The following is a 24,463-nucleotide window of genomic DNA, read 5'->3' on the forward strand; positions in this document are numbered from 1 at the left end:
GTATGTTTGTCTTAAATATATTAGTTGAATCTCTTTCGAGAGTTTGTAGCTCTTGCTTCGATTTTATCATACGCACTCGTTTCTCAGGAGCAAATGTGTTGATATAGACTTCTGCAATGCTACATTGTGACAAATTCATGCCGATGCATCTTGAGCTGATTCTTCAGATGATGAACTTATTTCCATTATGTTGAAGCCTCTCTTTTACTAAATAATGGACATCTCTAATTTCAGCCATAGCTTCTTGCATCAGTCTCGAAACTCTTCTATTCGATTTTTTAATATAATTAATGATGTATGATGCACAAGCATATGTATCAAAGATGAACAGAATATCCATTATAGATTATATGTATTGATTGCTCTATCCCTAAATGTTCTTTTTAAGAACATTTGTGGTTTTTTAATGGATAACCTTATATCCATTATGTATGCCGCTCTGTTTAAGTTAAGGTATCTGTGGAATAAAAACTGGTCAAAATTTTGAAGTCCTTCTACTTCATCATTTGATAAATTTGCGATAAGCGATGTACTTATTTTAGCCAAGTTTTCCTTATGTAGGTTTAATACATCTGAATCAATATCTTCAGGAAGTGGAAGCAATAGTTGTGTTTGAGGCATTGGAGGATATGGAATACGAAAGCGGCAAAACTGTTGACCTCTTACCTCACGCTGACAAGTCCTGGTGTGGTTGTGACGTTGAACGTTTATAATATTTTGAATACACCACTGGATGGAATGTAGCATCATCAACAATGTTTAATTGAGGTGCGTTATTTAACCAGTATATTCCATGTAGATGGGGAGATCCTCGTGTTGAAATTCTATTCTCCAATAAAGTTTAATAACATAATGATCTTTAAATATTCCAACAAATTTAAATAACAGTCTTCTCCCAGATAGGAATACCTAGAGCATGTTATTGGATCTGTTCGGATAAAATCATAATTTATCTAGGTTGAGTAAGATATTGATTCTTTTTCTATAACATCTTTTCCTTCCAATACTTTTACCAACATAAAGATTAATTCAAGCCATTGGGATTCAGCTGCGGATTAAGGTTTAAAATTGTAGGGAGTCCAAACAATCATGGCCAAAACATTTCTCCTTTCCCCTTCCCAATGCTGGTGACTTTCAATATATGATAGCCATCGTCATGTTGCTCAAGGTTTTGGATGAGTTGATCACCTCAAGTTTCAGCAGCAGTAAATTGTCTATTTCCATCTTTTTTTTCTCAAGCATGTAGCAGCAATATAAAACTTTTTCCACACGTGCACACCGTCTGTCATAACGCCGAACTTCAGACTTAATAATTTTTCCAATAGTAGCAGTGCATTTTTTTAACACCGCAGTATATTGACGGATATGACAGTTTATCAGAATCCTCATCCAAGAGCATATCTAATGGTCGTTGTCCCTCACCTGGGGCAATGGAAATTCTCTGTAATGGTAACGTCTTTACAGGATTATTATCTAATAATGTTTCTTGTGGATTTACTTCACCCACATCATCTTGTATGAAGTTGGTATTGTTTAACCGCGATACTTACTTGAGATCTTCAACGTTAGAAGCAAAGGGTTGTTCTTATGTACAATCCATTCTATTTAACCACTCCCTGAAAAGAACTAGTTTGTGTTTTTTGTAGAGTTCCGTAATTACAAGATATCTTCCGGCTTTGTAAATCTTCGCTGGTCTTATCGTTTCAGACATGAAACTGTATTCGTATTGTAGTCTACACTTAAGGTGAACTTGCACAACTCCAGTGTGATTGACTGTTCGCCGAAGCACATTCAGAGTTGTATTTAACTGAATTGGTACGTTAAAACGGCACCTCTTACAGCACATTGGCGATTGTATCCTAGGGAAACGATTTTCATAAAGGGTATTCTAGGTGAAACGAATCGCTGTTCTAACTGTGTTAAACCACGAAGGTCAGCTGGTATGTCTGGGAAATGTAATCCTTTAGAAAGGCATATTGAAGGTATTTTTCCATCTTGAGCAATATACATGCTATACGTATTTTAAAATTTGTATGAATTTTTTCTGATGGAAATGTTGAAGCTAGAAAGAAAACTTCAGTTAGATGTGCATATAATGTGATCTTACTGATATTTTTAATTTTTTTTAATGAACCAAAGCCCTCCGCAGCAAATACAAATTTCTGTTGGACCACTTATATCGGAGAACTCGCTCAATTGTCTTGACCTGTGTCTTATGGAGTCTGCTTGTAAAATTTCCCTGCGGGATTCTGGGGAAAGCATTCCTTTGTTGCTCGGATAATCTGTAGGTTTCGTCCTGACGATGAGCTTGATTGTTCATAGCGTCTGTTTCCCGCTCTAATTGCCTCTAAGATTCATCCTGTTTACGAAAATGGTGGCTTAATGCATCTCGTGCACGCTCCAATTGTTACATCTTGTCGGCGAAGAGAATGTTGGGCAGCATCACGTAGTTGTTCAACTCTTCGGTTAAATGAGTTATGCCTCCTCAATTGCCGAGAAACTCGGTCTCTTTTCCGTTCCTCTTCGTGGAAATTTATATTTAGCCGCCTGGTTGCTATAGACATAGCATTTCTACGTCTGTCAGATGGATTGCGTTCACGGTATTCATTTATTCGATTTGTTGCTAGTCTTTGGCGTTGTAAAGAAGATTGCTTGCGTAGTATAGACATATTTATATAATTAAATAGATAAATAGTTGTATACATAGTAAAATCGTATTTAAACTGTATTAACATTATTTATGGCACTGTTATATATTTTAACTGTTTTTAACTTTATTTGTGACACTTGTGGCACTGTTATATTTTAACTGTTGCATAACTGTGTTCTCTCTGTCGGACTGTTCACTACTAAACACTAAAGTAAACAAGTTAAAAACAGTAAGTTCGGCCGGGCCGAAATTTGAATACCCTCCACCATTTGGAACGAATTTGGAAATAAAATCCTGAAAAAAAAACTTTGTTAAATTTTATAAAAATACAGAATATTGCCTTTATATTGGTGCCTAAACGAAGTGAACCCACACAGGCATTATTTGTCATAAGTCATTACCAAATTCAAATTCGGAACTTGCAATAAACGGTGAATAATGTATAGAATATAGGGAGGTACCGTTATATCGGAGCTGTGCGAAGACCTGAACCTGCGTAGACAATTTTTTGTCATAGGCTGTAGCATCCATTACGAACTTCAAATACGACATTTCAAACAATTTCGGTGAGTATTATGCGTAATTTGAAAAAAAATTTAGTGAATAAAGACGCTGAAATCACCAAAATACCGAATATAGGGAGGTACCGTTATATGGGAGCTATACGAAGACCTGGACCTGCATAAACAAATTTCTGTCACAGACTGGAGTTTCCATTACGAACTCTAAATGCGTAATTTGAAAAAAATTTGGTGAATAAAGACGCTAAAATCATCGAAATACCAAATATCGGGAGGTACCGTTATATGGGGGCTATTCGAAGACGTGGACGTGAACAGAAAATTTTCTGTCTTAGGCTGGTAACAATTATGTGAGGCTATATGGAAATGTGGCCTTTATAAGCAGAGTGGTGTCTCACAAGGGAGAACCTTTGAAATGTTAGAATAGAACAATTGTCTAAGAAAATGTGGCTTAAATTTGCAAAATACTGAATATATGGAGGTACGGCTATATGTGGGATATAGGGCAACATGGAACCATATAGACAATGTTCTGTCACAAAAGATAGAACCCATTGCGAAATCAAAGTACCGAAGTTTAAAAAAATCTGTTAGAAAATGAGACCCACATTTTAGGAGCATTAGGAGGTACCGTTATATGGCGGCAATACCTAAAAACCTTAACCAACATGGCCGAACTTAACCTGTAGACGGGCAGACGCACTCATGTGCAAAATTACATCTTTCGAAAGATAACGTGATTACAATATCTATATATGTTTTTGTTATACTTTTACGCTGATCTATAATATATGCTTTGTAAGGTCCACCTTAAATATTCCGAGAAATTACAAACGGAATGACACTTTTAATGTACACTCCAAGGTATAGTGGGGGTATTAAAATACCGAATATAAGGAGGTACCGATGTAAGGGTGCTATAAGATGACGTTGACATGAATATGGAATTTTGTGTCATATGCTTAGAATATATAGCGAGCTTCAAATACGAAATTTGAAAAAAATCCGGTGATGTACAAATACGAAATTTGAAACAATTCCGGTGAATAATATGGCTAAAATTATAAAAAATACTGAATATCGGGAGGTACCGTTATATGGGTTATATACGAAGACGTCGACCTGAATATGCAATTTTGTGTCATAAGCTGTAGAATCTATTGCGAACTTCAAATCCGAAATTCCGTTGAATAATGTGGCTAAAGTTATCAAAATACCCAATATCGGGAGGCACTGTTATATGGAGGCTATACGGAGACGTGGACCTGAATAAATAACTTTTTTGTCAAGGGCTTTAATAACCATTACGATCTTCGAATATCGGGAGGTACCGTTTTATGGGTGCTATACGAAGACGTGTACCTGAAATTGCAATTTAGTGTCATATGCTGTATTGCGAACTCCAAACACGACATTTGAAACAATTCCGGAGAATAATGTAGCTAAAATCATCAAAATACCGAATACTGGGAGGTACCGTTTATGGGAGCTATATATATATATTGATATTACGAGGAGTTACAAACGGAATGACATTGTGGAGGCTATAGAATTCTGTGAAGTGAAAATGGACGCAAGTATCTTAATAAAGATTTCGATGCATATTTGCAGGAACAGGGTATTCTGCGTCAGTTAACAGTTGCTTATACACCACCACCAAAACCGTGCTGCCGAACGTACAAATCACACGTTAGATCCTATTGCGAACTTCAAACACGAAATTTGAAACAATTCCGGAGAATAATGTAGCTAAAATCATCAAAATACCGAATACTGGGAGGTACCGCTTATGGGAGGTACCGCTATGAGAGCTATACGCAAACGTGAACCGACACGGCCCATTCTCGCACTTAGCCTGCCTACTGAAAAACGTACATGTATGCAAAATTTTTCAGACAGGCAGACGAACTGACAGACAGACGGACATCTATAAATCGATAATGAATTTTACGCTGATCCAGAATATATATATATATATATATATATACAGAATATTGCCTTTATATTGGTGCCTAAACGAAGTGAACCCACACAGGCATTATTTGTCATAAGTCATTACCAAATTCAAATTCGGAACTTGCAATAAACGGTGAATAATGTATAGAATATAGGGAGGTACCGTTATATCGGAGCTGTGCGAAGACCTGAACCTGCGTAGACAATTTTTTGTCATAGGCTGTAGCATCCATTACGAACTTCAAATACGACATTTCAAACAATTTCGGTGAGTATTATGCGTAATTTGAAAAAAATTTAGTGAATAAAGACGCTGAAATCACCAAAATACCGAATATAGGGAGGTACCGTTATATGGGAGCTATATATATATATATATATATATATATATATATATATATATATATATATATATATATATATATATATATATATATTCTGGATCAGCGTAAAATTCATTATCGATTTATAGATGTCCGTCTGTCTGTCAGTCCGTCTGCCTGTCTGAAAAATTTTGCATACATGTACGTTTTTCAGTAGGCAGGCTAAGTGCGAGAATGGGCCGTCATCAGAAATGTTTAATTGAGGTGCGTTATGTAACCAGTATATTCCATGGGGAGATCCTCGCTGTTGAAACTCTTTTCTCAAGTAATGTTCAATAACATAATGGTCTTTAAATATTCCATCATTGGACCTGAAAAATTTAAATAAATGTCTTACTCTCTGATAGAAATACCTAGAGCATGTTATTAGATCTCTTCGGATAAGATCATATTTTTTCTGGGTTGAGTAAGATATTGCTTCTTCTTCATTAAAATCTTTTCCTTCCAAAATTTTTACCAATTTAATGTAATTCTGGCCATTGGGATTCAGCTGCGAATATAGTTCTAAAAATGTCGGTAGTCCTAGCTGTCTAATCATGGCCAAAACATATTTATTTTTTTCCCTTCCCAATGAGCTGGTGGCTATCGTACGCCTTTAAATATATAATAGCCGTCGTCATGTTGCACAAGGTTTGGATAAGTTAATCATCTAGAATTTAAGCAGCAGTAAATTGTCTAATTCCAACTTTTTTTCTCAAGCATGTGGAAATGCTACTATAGCAATATAAGACTTTTTCCACACGGGCACACCGTCTGTCATAACGCCGAACTACAAACTTAATAATTTTTCAAATAGTAGCAGTGCAATTTTTTACCACCGCTGTATATTGAAGTATGGTACAGTTTCTCAGAATCCTCATCCAAGAGCATATCTAATGGTTGCTGTCCCTCACCTGGGGCAATGGAAATACTCTGCAATGGTAAATTCTTTACAGGATTATTACCGAATCATGTTTCTTGTGGATTTACTTCACCCACATCATCTTGTATAAAGGTGGCATTGTTTAACCGCGATACTAACTCGAGATCTTCAACGTTAGAAACAAAGGGTTGTTCTTATTTACAATCCATGCTATTTAACCAATCGCTAGAAGAACTATGTTGTGTATTTTGTATTTACCGTATTTATAAGATATCTTGCGGCTTTCTAAATCTTCGCCGGGCATATCGCTTCAGTCATGAAACTGTGTTCGTATTGTAGTCTACGCTTAAGGTAAACTTGCACAACTTCAGTATGATTGACTGTTCGCGGAATCACATTCAGAGTTGTATTTAACTAAATTGGTACGTTAAAACGGCACCTCTTACAGCACATTGGCGATTGTATCCTAGGGAAGCGATTCTCATAAAGGGTATTCAAGGTGAAACGAATCGCTGTTCTAACTATGTTAAACCACAAAGGTCATCTGGTATATCTGGGAAATGTAACCTTTTAGAAAGGCATATTGAAGGTATTTTTCCACCTTGAGCAACATACATGATATACGTATGGAATTTTTTCTGATGGAAATGTTGAAGCTAGAAAGAAAAATTCAGTTAGATGTGCATATTTCTGCAATAATGTGATCTTACTGATATTTTTAATTTGTTTAATGAACCAAAGCCTTCCGCAGCAAATACAAATTTCTGTTGGACCCCTGATTATATCGTAGAACTCGCTCAATTGTCTTGACCTGTGTCGTATGGAGTGTGCTTGTAACATTTCCCTGCGGGATTCTGGGGAAAGATTTTGTTAGCACTTCTCTTCGACTGAAGGCTATTTTAACGTTCACGATTGTAAGGATTCATCCAATGAATTAAGACACGACAATGTCTAATCCTATTCTACTCCTGAAATTCCTGACTAGCAACTCGTCGCACTTCGCGACGTTGTTCAGTATTACGGACTGGTTCAATTGTGCGATAAGTTACATCGTGTCTTCGAACATTGCGACGTTGTGAGTCCAATTCACGTTCGGTTTGTCTCTAGTTCTCATTACGTCTACGTTGGGAACGACGAAAAGTACCCCCCGCCCCCTTTTGCTCAAGTTGTCTGTACGTTTCATCCTGCCGACGAACTTGACGGTTTAGAACATCTCTCTCGCTCCATTTCTCTATACAATTCATCTTGCCTACGAGCCTCTCTCTCTCGTTCTTTTTGTCTACAAACTTCATCCTGCCGAAGAGCTTAGTGATAAAATGCATCTCTTTCTCGTTCTAGTTCTATAATTTTCACCTTGGCGACGGACCTGGTGATTTAATGCGTTTCTCGTTCTTGTTGTCTAAAATCTTATCCTGCTGGAGAGCCTGGTAATTGAAGGCACCTCTTTCTCGTTCTTGTTGACCATAAACTCCATCCTGGCGACGAACCTGGTGACTTAATGCATCTCTCTCGCTCCAATCTTCTATAGACTTCATCCAGGCGACTAACTCGATGACTTAATGTATCCCTATCTCGTTTTAATTGCCTCTGGGATTCATCTTCCCGACGAACAGAGCGTTGTGCAGCATTTCTTTGTTGCTCGGATAATCTGTAGGTTTCGTCTTGACGACGAGCTTGATGGTTCATCTTCCCGACGAACAGAGCGTTGTTCGGATAATCTGTAGTTTTCGTCCTGACGACGAGCTTTGTGGTTCATAGCGTCTCTTTCCTATGGACGGTATATTAAGTTGGCCATTCCGTTTGTAACTCCTCGAAATGTCCATGTTAGATCCAACGATGTTTATATATTCTGGATCAGCGTAAAATGCTAAATCGATCTATCAGGTTAAGTTCGAAAGTGGGCCGTGTCGGTTCACGTTTTCGTATTTGATGATTTTAGCTACATTTTCCGGAATTGTTTCAAATTTCGTATTTGAAGTTCGTAATGCATATTAAAGCCCTTGACAAAAAATTACTTATGCAGGTTCACGTCTTCGTGTAGCCCCCATATAACAGTACCTCCCGATATTCGGTATTTTGTTTATTTTTTTGCCACATTTTTCACCGGAATTGTTTAACATTTCGTATTTGAAGTTCGCAATAGTTTCTACAGCATATGACACTAAAATGCATATTCAGGTCCACGTGTTCGTCTAGCACCCATATAACGGTACCTTCCGATATGTGGTATTTTAATGATTTTAGCGCCATTATTCACCCTAATTGTTTCAAAGTTCGTATTTGAAGTTCGTAATGGATACTAAAGCCTTTGCAAAAAATTAATTATGCAGGTCCACATCTTCGTGTAGCCCCCATATAACATTACCTCCCAATATTCGGTATTTTGATAATAATTTGCTTATACTCCTAAGCAATCTTCTTTGCAACGCCAAAGACTAGCAACAAATCGGTACCGTGAACGCAATCTCGGCAATTGAGGAGGCACAACTCATTTAACCGAAGAGTTGAACAACTACGTGATGCTGCCCAACATTCTCTTCGCCGACAAGATGCATTAAACAAACATTTTCGTAGACAGGATGATTCTTACAGCAATTAGAGCGGGAAACAGACGCTATGAACCATCAAGCTCGTCGTCAGGACGAAACCTGCAGATTATCCGAGCAACAAAGGAATACTGGACAAAGCTCTGTTTGTCGGTAAAATGAATCCCAGAGGGATTTGGAGCGAGAGAGAGATGTATTAAGTTACAAGCAGACTCCATAAGACACAGGTCAAGACAGTTGAGCGAGTTCTACGAGATAATCAGGAGGGTCCAACAGAAATTTGTATTAGCTGCGGAGGGCTTTGGTTCATTAAACAAATTAAAAATATCAGTAAGATCACATTCTTGCGGAAATATCTTCATCTAACTGAAGTTTTCTTTCTAGCTTCAACATTTCCATCAGAAAAAAATCCATAAAAATTTTGAGATACGTATATCATGTATATTGCTCAAGGTGGAAAAATACCTTCAATATGCCTTTCTAAAAGATTACATTTCCCAGATATACCAGCGGACCTTCGTGGTTTAACATAGTTAGAATAGAGATTCGTTTCACCTAGAATACCCTTTATGAGAATCGTTTCCCTAGGATACAATCGCTAATGTGCTGTAAGAGGTGCCGTTTTAACGGAACATTCAATCAAACTGATGTTGTGCAAGTTCACCTTAAGCGTAGACTACAAGACGAACACAGTTTCATGACTGAAACGATAAGTCCGGCGAAGATTTACAAAGCCGCAAGATATATTGTAAATACGGAACTCTACAAAAACACAACATAGTTCTTTCTAGCGACTGGTTAAATAGCATGGATTGTACATAAGAACAACCCTTTGCTTCTAACATTGAAGATCTCGAGTTAGTATAACAACTTCATACAAGATTATGCGCGTAAAGTAAATCCACAAGAAACATTATTAGATAATAATCCTGTAAAGAATTTACCATCACAGAGAATTTTCATTGCCAAATGTGAGGGACAACGACCATTAGATATGCTCTTGGATGAGGATTCTGAGAAACTGTCCTATCCTTTAATATACTGCGGTGTTAAAAAATGCACTGCTACTATTGGAAAAATTATTAAGTCTGAAGTTCGGCGTCTTGACGTGTGGAAAAAGTTTTATATTGCTATAAAAAATTAAAAATTTCCCGCATTAAAAATATCATTTCCACATGCTTGAGAAAAAAAGTTAGAAATAGACAATTTACTGCTGCTGAAATTTTAGATGATTTACTTATCCAAAACCTTGTACTACGATGGCTCTCACATATTTAAAGGCGTACGATAGTAACCAGCTCTTATATGTATATATATATATATATATATATATATATATATATATATATATATATATATATATATATATATATATATATATATATATATATATATATATATCACTTTGCTAATAAAGGCCACATTCCCATATAGCCTTATATAATTGTTACCACATAAATTTGGTATTTTGCTTTTAAAATTTTGCCAAAATATTCAAAGAAATTGTGTTAAATTCGGTATCTAAACTTCGCATTTGTTCTTACCTCCAGTGGCATGACACTAAATAATTCTGGATATTCGATGTTTTGGTTATTTGTCCAAATTTGATCGGATTTGGTAAAAACAGGTTCTACATATGTGCATATACCCTTTGTATAGGTAAATTGAATAATTCGACCATATTCGGCGAAAGTCGGTCACAATTTGGAAATATACCTGTAGGATTGATTTGTTTCGTTTGGCAATATTTCGACAGAGCCTTTTTTTAATAAATTTTAGGTCCAGGTATACGACATTTAAATATATTGATATTGTCATAAAATGTCGTAAAATGGTAGAAAACTTAATGGTGTTTTAAAAAATTAATAAGTAAATGTAGGCATAACTATTATTAAACACCATAACACAGGACCTACCTGATAAATATTTGTTCCAACAATATTACCTAAATACATTATATGTTGTATTTTACCGTGTAGTGGGCTACATGTATTGTTAAATGTTCAATTTATTTTGATTCTATTGGTAGATTTGGAGTATGGTTTGATAGGGTTTTAGTAGCAGCACGGTTCCGCAGCTGTAGCAACACCTTCTGGCAAAATATTTTGGTTCAGTTTCGTATGGACTGACATCGATCCGGACATCTCCACTAACGTGCGATTTGCACTTTCGGCAACAGCGTTTTGTTGTGGTGTATAAGCCACTGTTAACTGACGCAGAATGCCCTGTTCCTGCAAATATGCATCGAATTGCGAATCGCCTCCACTTTTTCTGGGCTCGTTTTGATGCCATCTCTAGATACAGCGAAGCCAATATATTCAACACTTTCCTTAAAAAAGTGAGATTCGAGAAACTCTCATGTTGGCTTCAAGCAATCTAGTCAAGACCCACGAAATGTGTCTAATGTGGTCTTCCTCGTTTTCGGAAAAAATTATAACATCGTCCACATAAACATAACATGTCTTTCCGATTTGTTCTCTCAAGACATCATCAATGGCTCAGGCCAAAAGGAAGTCTACAAAATTCATATTTTCCGTTTGCCACCGAAAATGAAGTTTTCTCCCTATCTTGGTCTTAGAGAGTAATCTTATGAAATCCTGATTTGAGGTCGAGAGTTGTAAAGTACCTTGCTTTGCCAAGGTTTGCTAGTATTGCTCTCACCTCTGGAATCTGATATTTATCATCGACTGTAATATTATTTAGTTTTCTGTAATCAATGACGATACGTTATTTAATGTTTCCTTGCTCATCCTTTCCCTTCTTCTCAACAACCCAGATAAGGTATGGGTACCTAGAAGCCCTTATTATTCCATTTTTTAACAACTCCTTTATTTCAGAATTTACAAATTCCGCCACACCCATTGGGTATGGGTAGAGCTTGGAATACGTGGGATCAGTCGTAGTAGTACGAATTGTGGCCACGATATTCGTATTGTATGGAAGTGCCTAGTCTCACTTTTTTAAGGAAAGTGTTGCATATCTTGGCTTCACCGTATCTAGAGATGGCATCAAAACGAGCCCAGAAAAAGTGGAGGCGATTCGCAATTACGAACAGTCCACTACGCTTTATAATATCAGCTCATTTCTAGGCCTGACAAGTTATTACAGATGTTTCATTAAAGACTTTGCTGCAATAGCAAAACCTCTGTATGACATTTTAAAAGGGGAGAATGGGAAGGTTAGCGCATCTCAATCAAGGAAACATAAGATTAATTTTGATGACAATCAACTCCATGCTTTCCAAAGGTTGAAAGAAATCTTTGCCTCCGAAGGTGTCTTACTGTTATACCCTGATTTTAAAAAGCCATTTGATTTGACAACAGACGCTTCGGCATTAGGACTAGGGGCAGTGTTGTCTCAAGGTGGTAGGCCTATAACAATGATTTCCAGATCATTGACCAAAAGGGAGCTAAATTATGCCACTAATGAGCGTGAATTATTAGCTATTGTTTGGGCTCTAGGAAAATTGAGAAATTACCTTTATGGTGTTAGCAACTTGAACATCTTTACGGACCACCAACCCCTTAAGTTTGCAGTCTGAGACAAAAACCCAAACGCCAAAAACAAACGTTGGATGGCCTTTGTTGATGAACATAACGCCTAAATCTTCCACAAACCTGGAAAAGAAAATTATGTGGCAGACGCCCTCTCAAGACATGCGATACATTGTTTGGAATTAAATTCACACGACGCCGTGAATCCAGAATCTCAGATCTTATATGCACTGGAAGATGATATGTCATCAGAGGTAGCGACAGTACACAGTGAGATATCTTTGACTCATACGATTGACGCAACTGACAAACCAGTCAACTGTTTCAAGAACCAGATTATACTCCACGAGGCGAACTTTCCTAAAACCAGAAAGTTCATCATTTATTCGGAGAAAGTCCGTCATATGATTGACTTCACTGACAAGAACACTCTAGTCAATGATGTGAAGTTACTAGTCAGCCCAAATGTTGTAAATGCCATTCATTGCAATCTACCTATTCTTGCGTGCATCCAGCACGAATTGGTAAGTCTTTTTCCAGGAACAAAATTTTGGCATTGCAAGAATATGGTTCAGGATATTTTTTATAGAAATCAACAAAGAGAGATAGTTGTTACTGAACATAATCGTGCTCATAGAGCAGCGCGGGAAAACGTGAAACAAATTCACTCAGACTATTACTTGCCAAATATGGGTAGGATAGCAAACGAAGTTGTGGCAAACTGTAGACTATGCACCAAAGCCAAATACATTAGGCACCCCAGGAAACAGGAGATGGGTTCAACACCGTTACCCTGCTATGTTGGTGAGATGCTGCATATCGATATATTTTCCACAGATAAGAAATATTTTCTAACCTGTGAATATAAATTTTCAAAGTTCGCTATAGTACAGACTATACCTTTACGAACCATAGCGGACCTAAAAGGTCCAATTTTACAATTAATCAATTTCTTTCCTCATACGAGGAATGCCTACTGCGACAATGAACCTTCATTAAAGTCCGATACAATAGGATCCCTATTACGAGACCAATTTGGTGTCAATATTTCCTACGCACCCCCACTTCATAGTGCTTCAAACGGCAAGGTGAACGCTTTCACAGTACCCTTTCAGAGATCTCAAGATGCCTCAAATTAGGAAAACAAGATTGAGAGGACGGTTGATCTAATCCTACTTGCAACAGTGAAATATAACCGAACCATACACTCAGTGACAAACCAAAGACCAATAGACATAATTCACTTTTCATCAGAAGATGGTAAAGAGAAGGTGAAAGAAGGATTAACTAACGCTCAACTGACTTCGTTAGAAAGAAACAACACCTCTCAACAGAACAGATCATTTAATGATGGATACAGAGTGATGGTAAGGAACAATAAACGGTTATGTAATAAACTAACCCCCATATATTCTGAGGAAATTGTTGAAGCAGATCTAGGAACAACTGCTCTTATACAAGGGAGGGTAGTCCACAAAGACAATTTAAGATAAAACGAACTCACCCTTACTACCTTTTTTTGAATAAATTACCTCTTTCAACTGATTTTGACAATGATACTATCCATCCGTCCAACGACAGCAACACTAATGGACTATTCCAACAGTAAATACATCCTGATTACAGACAGCAACGTGATTATTTGGAGAGATTTTGACTACTTGAGACATACAACAAACTTAATATTGCATTCTGAAATCGCAGATAAAACTGAAAGCCTCATTAAACACTTTTCTTTATCACACATGGTTAAATTACTAAATTCCGATACAATGCGGATACGAGACCTTTTAACAACTTTAGAAGTTCACCACAGACATGCAAGGAGCATCAATGTGATAGGAACAACTCTTAAAATAATAGCTGGAACGCCTGACTTTGATGACTTCGAGGGACTTAAATTTAAACAACAAGAAATCACAAACGCTATGAACAGACAAATATCAATAAACACAAAAACTCAGGAACAAATTAATAAATGTAGCTAAAATCATCAAAATACCGAATACTGGGAGGTACCGTTTATGGGAGCTATACGAAAACGTGAACCGACCCGGTCCATTCTCGAACTTAACCTGCCTACTGAAAAAATATACATGTGTGCAAAATTTTAGCCTTTAATCCAATTTTGTTCGAAAGATAGCGTGATTACAAAAGACAGGCAGACGAACTGACAGACGAACATCGATAAATCGATTTAGAATTGTACGCTGATCCAGAATATATAATCTTTGTGGGGTCTAACATGAGTATTTCGAGGAGTTACACACGGAATGACAAACTTAATATACCCTCCATAGTATGGTGGAGGGTATAAAAATTCTACGAAGTGACAATGGACGCGAGTAACTTAATATAGCATACAGACTCTATGATAAAGAATCTCACTGCATTATTGAGAAACGTGATGTAAGATTTGAAGAAAGTATATTCGAGAATTTCCCAAGTTTCGAATGTTCCCGTTGATGAAGATTCGGTAAAGATGGTTTTAATACTGCTGAAGAAGGAGAAGATATTACATGTGAAGAAGAAGAATCTGACGAAAACGCACTAAATAACGAGAACCAAATGGAAAAAACTCAATCACAAGAGGAGCTCGTTGTTTCTGACATTCAGCCACAGGGGGAGAATTCGGAAAATATTTTTCAAGGGTAATCAAAAGGATGAGGAGGTCATCCTAAAATAATTCGTGATGGTAAGCCTGGCGGACCTAAGAAGCAATATAATATGATAAATGGCTTGTCAACACAAGCAAATTTGGTTCCTCAAACTCTAACTGAAGCAGTATTTAGCAATACGTCAGCGGAATGGAAAAAAGCTATGAAGATTGAATACAATTGTTTGAATAAAAATCGAACCGGACCTTGTTTATTTGCCAACTGATAAAAATGCGATTGGATGCAAATGGGTTTATGACATAAAAGCTACGAAAAATGGTGATATAGAGCGATACAAAGCAAGACTTGTGGAAAAGGGCTGCAGCCAGAAATATGGTGTGAACTATCATGAAACATTCTCACCAGTCATACGTTATGCTAACATAAGACTTGTATTTGCCATAGCTGTTAACAAAGGTATGCATATACACCATATTGATGTTGTTAGTGCTTGTTTGAATGGTGATCTCAACGAGGAAGTATACATGCAGCAACCAAAGATGTTCTTTGATGAAATACATCTACGGTCTTAAGTAATCTGGCCATGCGTGGAATGCAAAGTTAAATTCATGTGTGAAAAAGATTGGATCCTCAAGCTGTGATAATGAATCATGCTTGTACAAAATGAAAGTAGAAGGGGAACTTGTTTTATTAACAGTATATATTGATGACTTTCTTATTGCAAATAAAGATAAAGCTTTTATCAAAAAAAGGAAACTTAAGATTAATTTTGATGAAAATCAACTCCAAGCTTTCCAAAGGTTGAAAGAAATCTTTGCCTCCGAAGGTGTCTTACTGTTATACCCTGATTTTAAAAAGCCATTTGATTTGACAACAGACGCTTCGGCATTAGGACTAGGGGCAGTGTTGTCTCAAGGTGGTAGGCCTATAACAATGATTTCCAGATCATTGACCAAAAGGGAGCTTAATTATGCCACCAATAAGCGTGGCTTATTTGCTATTGTTTGGGCTCTAGGAAAATTGAGAAATTACTTTTATGGTGTTAGAAACTTGAACATCTTTACGGACCACCAACACCTTACGTTTGCGGTCTGAGACAAAAACCCAAACGCCAAAATCAAACGTTGGATGGCCTTTGTTGATGAACATAACGCCAAAATCTTCCACCAACCTGGAAAAGAAAATTATGTGGCAGACGCCCTCTCAAGACATGCCATATATTGTGTGGAATTAAATCACACGACGCCGTGAATCCAGACTCTCAGATCATATATGCATTGGAAGATGATATGTCATCAGAGGTAGCGACAGTACACAGTGAGATATCTTTGACTCATACGATTGACGCAACTGACAAACCAGTCAACTGTTTCAAGAACCAGATTATACTCCACGAGGCGAACTTTCCTAAAACCAGAAAGTTCATCATTTATTCGGAGAAAGTCCGTCATATGATTGACTTCACTGACAAGAACACTCTAGTCAATGATGTGAAGTTACTAGTCAGCCCAAATGTTGTAAATGCCATTCATTGCAATCTACCTATTCTTGCGTGCATCCAGCACGAATTGGTAAGTCTTTTTCCAGGAACAAAATTTTGGCATTGCAAGAATATGGTTCAAGATATTTTTTATAGAAATCAACAAAGAGAGATAGTTGTTACTGAACATAATCGTGCTCATAGAGCAGCGCAGGAAAACGTTAAACAAATTCACTCAGACTATTACTTGCCAAATATGGGTAGGATAGCAAACGAAGTTGTGGCAAACTGTAGAGTATGCACCAAAGCCAAATACATTAGGCACCCCAGGAAACAGGAGATGGGTTCAACACCGTTTCCCTCCTATCATGGTGAGAGGCTGGATATCGATATATTTTCCACAGATAAGAAATACTTTCTAACCTGTGTATACAAAGTTCGCTATAGTACAGACTATACCTTTACGAACCATAGCAATTTCTTTCCTCATACGAGGAATGTCTACTGCGACAATGAACCTTCATTAAAGTCCGAGACAATAGGATCCCTATTACGAGACCAATTTGGTGTCAATATTTCCTACGCACCCCCACTTCATAGTGCTTCAAACGGCAAGGTGAACGCTTTCACAGTACCCTTTCAGAGATCTCAAGATGCCACAAATTAGAAACAAAAAGATTGAGAAGACGGTTGATCTAATCCTACTTGCAACAGTGAAATATAACCGAACCATACACTCAGTGACAAACCAAAGACCAATAGACATAATTCACTTTTCATCAGAAGATGGTAAAGAGAAGGTGAAAGAAGGATTAACTAACGCTCAACTGACTTCGTTAGAAAGAAACAACACCTCTCGACAGAACAGATCATTTAATTATGGATACAGAGTGATGGTAAGGAACAATAAACGGTTATGTAATAAACTAACCCCCTATATTCTGAGGAAATTGTTGAAGCAGATCTAGGAACAACTGTTCTTATAAAAGGGAGGGTAGTCCACAAAGACAATTTAAGATAAAACGAACTCTCCCTTACTACCTTTTTTTTGAATAAATTACCTTTTTCAACTGATTTTGACAATGATACTATCCATCCGTCCAACGACAGCAACACTAATGGACTATTCCAACAGTAAATACATCTCGATTACAGACGGCAACGTGATTATTTGGAGAGATTTTGACTACTTGAGACGTACAACAAACTTAACATCGTATTCTGAAATCGCAGATGAAACTGAAAACCTCACCTAACATTTTTCTTTATAACACATGGTTAAATTACTAAATTCCGATATAATGTGGATACGAGACCTTTTAACAACTTTAGAAGCTCATCACAGACATGCAAGTAGCATCAATGTGATAGGAACAATTCTTAAAATAATTGCTGGAACGCCTGACTTTGATGACTTCGAGGGACATAAATTTAAACAACAAGAAATCACAAACGCTATAAACAGACAAGACAACGAAGACGTGGACCTGAATATGCAATTTTGTGTCATATGCTGCAGAATCTAAATGGAAAGGTAATACGGGATCTGCCTGAAAAATATTTGTTCAAGCAATATTGCCTTCATACATTATATGTTGTATTTTACCGTGTAGTTGGCCACATGTATTGTTAAATAATTATTTTGTTTTGATTCGAGTAAATGAATACCGTGAACGCAATCCATCTGACAGGCCTAGAAATGCTTTGTGTATAGTAACCAGGCGGCTAAAGGCAAATTTCCGGAAGAATAACGAGTTTCTCGGCAATTGAGGAGGCATAACTCATTTAACGTAGAGTTGAACAACTACGTGATACTGCCCAACATTCCCTTCGCCGACAAAGTGTAACATATAGGCAATTCGAGCGTGAACGAGAAGCATTAAACAACTTCGTAGGCAGGATGAATCTTAGAGGCAAATAGAGCGGGAAAGAGACGCTATGAACCACAAAGCTCGTCGTCAGGACGAAAACTACAGATTATCCGAACAACGCTCTGTTCGTCGGGAAGATGAACCATCAAGCTCGTCGTCAGGACGAAACCTACAGATTATCCGAGCAACAAAGAAATGCTGCACAACGCTCTGTTCGTCGGGAAGATGAATCCCAGAGGCAATTAAAACGAGATAGGGATACATTAAGCCATCGAGTTAGTCGCCTGGATGAAGTCTATAGAAGATTGGAGTGAGAGAGATGCATTAAGTCACCAGGTTCGTCGCCAGGATGGAGTTTATGGTCATCAAGAACGAGAAAGAGGTGCCTTCAATTACCAGGCTCTCCAGCAGGATAAGATTTTAGACAACAAGAACGAGAAACGCATTAAATCACCAGGTTCGTCGCCAAGGTGAAAATTATAGAACTGGAACGAGAAAGAGATGCATTTTATCACCAAGCTCTTCGGCAGGATGAAGTTTATAGACAAAAAGGACGAGAGAGAGAGGCTCGTAGGCAAGATGAATTGTATAGAGAAATGGAGCGAGAGAGATGTTCTAAACCGTCACGTTCGTCGGCAGGATGAAACGTACAGACAACTTGAGCAAAAGGGGGCGGGGGGTACTTTTCGTCGTTCCCAACGTAGACGTAATGAGAACTAGAGACAAACCGAACGTGAATTGGACTCACAACGTCGCAATGTTCGAAGACACGATGTAACTTATCGCACAATTGAACCAGTCCGTAATACTGAACAACGTCGCGAAGCGCGACGAGTTGCTAGTCAGGAATTTCAGGAGTAGAATAGGATTAGACATTGTCGTGTCTTAATTCATTGGATGAATCCTTACAATCGTGAACGTTAAAATAGCCTTCAGTCGAAGAGAAGTGCTAACAAAATCTTTCCCCAGAATCCCGCAGGGAAATGTTACAAGCACACTCCATACGACACAGGTCAAGACAATTGAGCGAGTTCTACGATATAATCAGGGGTCCAACAGAAATTTGTATTTGCTGCGGAAGGCTTTGGTTCATTAAACAAATTAAAAATATCAGTAAGATCACATTATTGCAGAAATATGCACATCTAACTGAATTTTTCATTCTAGCTTCAACATTTCCATCAGAAAAAATTCCATACAAATTTTGAGATACGTATATCATGTATGTTGCTCAAGGTGGAAAAATACCTTCAATATGCCTTTCTAAAAGGTTACATTTCCCAGATATACCAGATGACCTTTGTGGTTTAACATAGTTAGAACAGCGATTCGTTTCACCTTGAATACCCTTTATGAGAATCGCTTCCCTAGGATACAATCGCCAATGTGCTGTAAGAGGTGCCGTTTTAACGTACCAATTTAGTTAAATACAACTCTGAATGTGATTCCGCGAACAGTCAATCATACTGAAGTTGTGCAAGTTTACCTTAAGCGTAGACTACAATACGAACACAGTTTCATGACTGAAGCGATATGCCCGGCGAAGATTTAGAAAGCCGCAAGATATCTTATAAATACGGTAAATACAAAATACACAACATAGTTCTTCTAGCGATTGGTTAAATAGCATGGATTGTAAATAAGAACAACCCTTTGTTTCTAACGTTGAAGATCTCGAGTTAGTATCGCGGTTAAACATTGCCACCTTTATACAAGATGATGTGGGTGAAGTAAATCCACAAGAAACATGATTCGGTAATAATCCTGTAAAGAATTTACCATTGCAGAGTATTTCCATTGCCCCAGGTGAGGGACAGCAACCATTAGATATGCTCTTGGATGAGGATTCTGAGAAACTGTACCATACTTCAATATACTGCGGTGGTAAAAAATTGCACTGCTACTATTTGAAAAATTATTAAGTTTGTAGTTCGGCGTTATGACAGACGGTGTGCCCGTGTGGAAAAAGTCTTATATTGCTATAGTAGCATTTCCACATGCTTGAGAAAAAAAGTTGGAATTAGACAATTTACTGCTGCTTAAATTCTAGATGATTAACTTATCCAAACCTTGTGCAACATGACGACGGCTATTATATATTTAAAGGCGTACGATAGTCACCAGCTCATTGGGAAGGGAAAAAAATAAATATGTTTTGTCCATGATTAGACAGCTAGGACTACCGACATTTTTAGAACTATATTCGCAGCTGAATCCCAATGGCCAGAATTACATTAAATTGGTAAAAATTTTGGAAGGAAAGGATTTTAATGAAGAAGAAGCAATATCTTACTCAACCCAGAAAAAATATGATCTTATCCGAAGAGATCTAATAACATGCTCTAGGTATTTCTATCAGAGAGTAAGACATTTATTTAAATTTTTCAGGTCCAATGATGGAATATTTAAAGACCATTATGTTATTGAACATTACTTGAGAAAAGAGTTTCAACAGCGAGGATCTCCCCATGGAATATACTGGTTACATAACGCACCTCAATTAAACATTTCTGATGATGCTACATTCCAACCAGTGGCGAACTTCATTGGCCACTTCATTTCTACTGATTCGACTTCTACTGACATTCAAAATATAACAAATATGACAAGCTTTCATATGGATTCATAGGGTTTTAGTAGGTGCACGATTCCGCAGCTGTAGCAACACCTTCTGCCCACATATTTTGGTTCAGTTTCGCATGGACTAACATTCATCGGGACATCTCCACTAACATCGGGACATCTCCACCATACAATGGAGGGTATATTAAGTTTGTCATTCCGTTGGTAACTCCTCGTAATACCAATGTTAGACAATGTATATATATATATATATATATATATATATATATATATATATATATATATATAAGATCATATTTTTTCTGGGTTGAGTAAGATATTGCTTCTTCTTCATTAAAATCTTTTCCTTCCAAAATTTTTACCAATTTAATGTAATTCTGGCCATTGGGATTCAGCTGCGAATATAGTTCTAAAAATGTCGGTAGTCCTAGCTGTCTAATCATGGCCAAAACATATTTTTTTTCCCTTCCCAATGAGCTGGTGACTATCGTACGCCTTTAAATATATAATAGCCGTCGTCATGTTGCACAAGGTTTGGATAAGTTAATCATCTAGAATTTAAGCAGCAGTAAATTGTCTAATTCCAACTTTTTTTCTCAAGCATGTGGAAATGCTACTATAGCAATATAAGACTTTTTCCACACGGGCACACCGTCTGTCATAACGCCGAACTACAAACTTAATAATTTTTCAAATAGTAGCAGTGCAATTTTTTACCACCGCAGTATATTGAAGTATGGTACAGTTTCTCAGAATCCTCATCCAAGAGCATATCTAATGGTTGCTGTCCCTCACCTGGGGCAATGGAAATACTCTGCAATGATAAATTCTTTACAGGATTATTACCGAATCATGTTTCTTGTGGATTTACTTCACCCACATCATCTTGTATAAAGGTGGCATTGTTTAACCGCGATACTAACTTGAGATCTTCAACGTTAGAAACAAAGGGTTGTTCTTATTTACAGTCCATGCTATTTAACCAATCGCTAGAAGAACTATGTTGTGTATTTTGTATTTACCGTATTTATAAGATATCTTGCGGCTTTCTAAATCTTCGCCGGGCATATCGCTTCAGTCATGAAACTGTGTTCGTATTGTATGATTGACTGTTCGTGGAATCACATTCAGAGTTGTATTTAACTAAATTGGTACGTTAAAACGGCACCTCTTACAGCACATTGGCGATTGTATCCTAGGGAAGCGATTCTCATAAAGGGTATTCAAGGTGAAACGAATCGCTGTTCTAACTATGTTAAACCACAAAGGTCATCTGGTATATCTGGGAAATGTAACCTTTTAGAAAGGCATATTGAAGGTATTTTTCCACCTTGAGCAACATACATGATATACGTATCTCAAAATTTGTATGGAATTTTTTCTGATGGAAATGTTGAAGCTAGAAAGAAAAATTCAGTTAGATGTGCATATTTCTGCAATAATGTGATCTTACTGATATTTTTAATTTGTTTAATGAACCAAAGCCTTCCGCAGCAAATACAAATTTCTGTTGGACCCCTGATTATATCGTAGAACTCGCTCAATTGTCTTGACCTGTGTCGTATGGAGTGTGCTTGTAACATTTCCCTGCGGGATTCTGGGGAAAGATTTTGTTAGCACTTCTCTTCGACTGAAGGCTATTTTAACGTTCACGATTGTAAGGATTCATCCAATGAATTAAGACACGACAATGTCTAATCCTATTCTACTCCTGAAATCCCTGACTAGCAACTCGTCGCGCTTCGCGACGTTGTTCAGTATTACGGACTGGTTCAATTGTGCGATAAGTTACATCGTGTCTTCGAACATTGCGACGTTGTGAGTCCAATTCACGTTCGGTTTGTCTCTAGTTCTCATTACGTCTACGTTGGGAACGACGAAAAGTACCCCCCGCCCCCTTTTGCTCAAGTTGTCTGTACGTTTCATCCTGCCGACGAACTTGACGGTTTAGAACATCTCTCTCGCTCCATTTCTCTATACAATTCATCTTGCCTACGAGCCTCTCTTTCTCGTTCTTTTTGTCTATAAACTTCATCCTGCCGAAGAGCTTGGTGATAAAATGCATCTCTTTCTCGTTCTAGTTCTATAATTTTCACCTTGGCGACGAACCTGGTGATTTAATGCGTTTCTCGTTCTTGTTGTCTAAAATCTTATCCTGCTGGAGAGCCTGGTAATTGAAGGCACCTCTTTCTCGTTCTTGTTGACCATAAACTCCATCCTGGCGACGAACCTGGTGACTTAATGCATCTCTCTCGCTCCAATCTTCTATAGACTTCTTCCAGGCGACTAACTCGATGGCTTAATGTATCCCTATCTCGTTTTAATTGCCTCTGGGATTCATCTTCCCGACGAACAGAGCGTTGTGCAGCATTTCTTTGTTGCTCGGATAATCTGTAGGTTTCGTCTTGACGACGAGCTTGATGGTTCATCTTCCCGACGAACAGAGCGTTGTTCGGATAATCTGTGGTTTTCGTCCTGACGACGAGCTTTGTGGTTCATAGCGTCTCTTTCCCGCTCTATTTGCCTCTAAGATTCATCCTGCCTACGAAGTTGTTTAATGCTTCTCGTTCACGCTCGAATTGCCTATATGTTACACTTTGTCGGCGAAGGGAATGTTGGGCAGTATCACGTAGTTGTTCAACTCTACGTTAAATGAGTTATGCCTCCTCAATTGCCGAGAAACTCGTTATTCTTCCGGAAATTTGCCTTTAGCCGCCTGGTTACTATACACAAAGCATTTCTAGGCCTGTCAGATGGATTGCGTTCACGGTATTCATTTACTCGAATCAAAACAAAATTATTATTTAACAATACATGTGGCCAACTACACGGTAAAATACAACATATAATGTATGAAGGCAATATTGCTTGAACAAATATTTTTCAGGCAGATCCCGTATTACCTTTCCATTTAGATTCTGCAGCATATGACACAAAATTGCATATTCAGGTCCACGTCTTCGTTGTCTTGTCTGTTTATAGCGTTTGTGATTTCTTGTTGTTTAAATTTAAGTCCCTCGAAGTCATCAAAGTCAGGCGTTCCAGCAATTATTTTAAGAATTGTTCCTATCACATTGATGCTACTTGCATGTCTGTGCTGAACTTCTAAAGTTGTTAAAAGGTCTCGTATCCACATTATATCGGAATTTATTAATTTAACCATGTGTTATAAAGAAAAATGTTAGGTGCGGTTTTCAGTTTCATCTGCGATTTCAGAATACGATGTTAAGTTTGTTGTACGTCTCAAGTAGTCAAAATCTCTCCAAATAATCACGTTGCCGTCTGTAATCGAGATGTATTTACTGTTGGAATAGTCCATTAGTGTTGCTGTCGTTGGACGGATGGATAGTATCATTGTCAAAATCAGTTGAAAAAGGTAATTTATTAAAAAAAAGGTAGTAAGGGAGAGTTCGTTTTATCTTAAATTGTTTTTTTGGCTACCCTCCCTTTTATAAGAACAGTTGTTCCTAGATCTGCTTCAACAATTTCCTCAGAATAT

General features: G+C 37.5%; 3 long non-coding RNA genes across 4 annotated transcripts in view; 1 reads left to right on the plus strand and 2 right to left on the minus strand.

The window, feature by feature from the left end:
* Window positions 1–1,029: 1,029 nt before the first annotated feature.
* The window catches only part of LOC131803516 (uncharacterized), a 31,627-nt gene continuing 8,193 nt past the window's right edge, over window positions 1,030–24,463 (minus strand). Inside the window, exons 2-3 of the long non-coding RNA XR_009342624.1 lie at window positions 1,551–1,832; window positions 1,030–1,456 (exon numbers count right to left, since the gene is read on the minus strand). This is a non-coding gene — a long non-coding RNA (uncharacterized LOC131803516). The remainder of the gene's footprint in view (window positions 1,457–1,550; window positions 1,833–24,463) is intronic.
* On the minus strand, window positions 1,914–24,225 carry LOC131803517 (uncharacterized). Of its 2 annotated transcripts, none has more exons than XR_009342626.1 (3): window positions 23,868–24,225; window positions 23,061–23,788; window positions 1,914–2,062 (listed from the first exon to the last, which is right to left on the minus strand). It is a non-coding gene; the product is annotated as an uncharacterized LOC131803517 (long non-coding RNA). The 2 variants fall into 2 exon arrangements; XR_009342625.1 differs by lacking the exon at window positions 1,914–2,062 and adding an exon at window positions 22,114–22,363.
* On the plus strand, window positions 17,687–20,988 carry LOC131803519 (uncharacterized). Its single transcript, XR_009342627.1, has 3 exons — window positions 17,687–18,044; window positions 18,124–19,494; window positions 19,549–20,988. It is a non-coding gene; the product is annotated as an uncharacterized LOC131803519 (long non-coding RNA).

This window comes from Musca domestica, unplaced genomic scaffold, assembly GCF_030504385.1.
Source record: "Musca domestica strain aabys unplaced genomic scaffold, Musca_domestica.polishedcontigs.V.1.1 30, whole genome shotgun sequence".
NCBI classification, from domain to species: Eukaryota; Metazoa; Arthropoda; class Insecta; order Diptera; family Muscidae; genus Musca; species Musca domestica.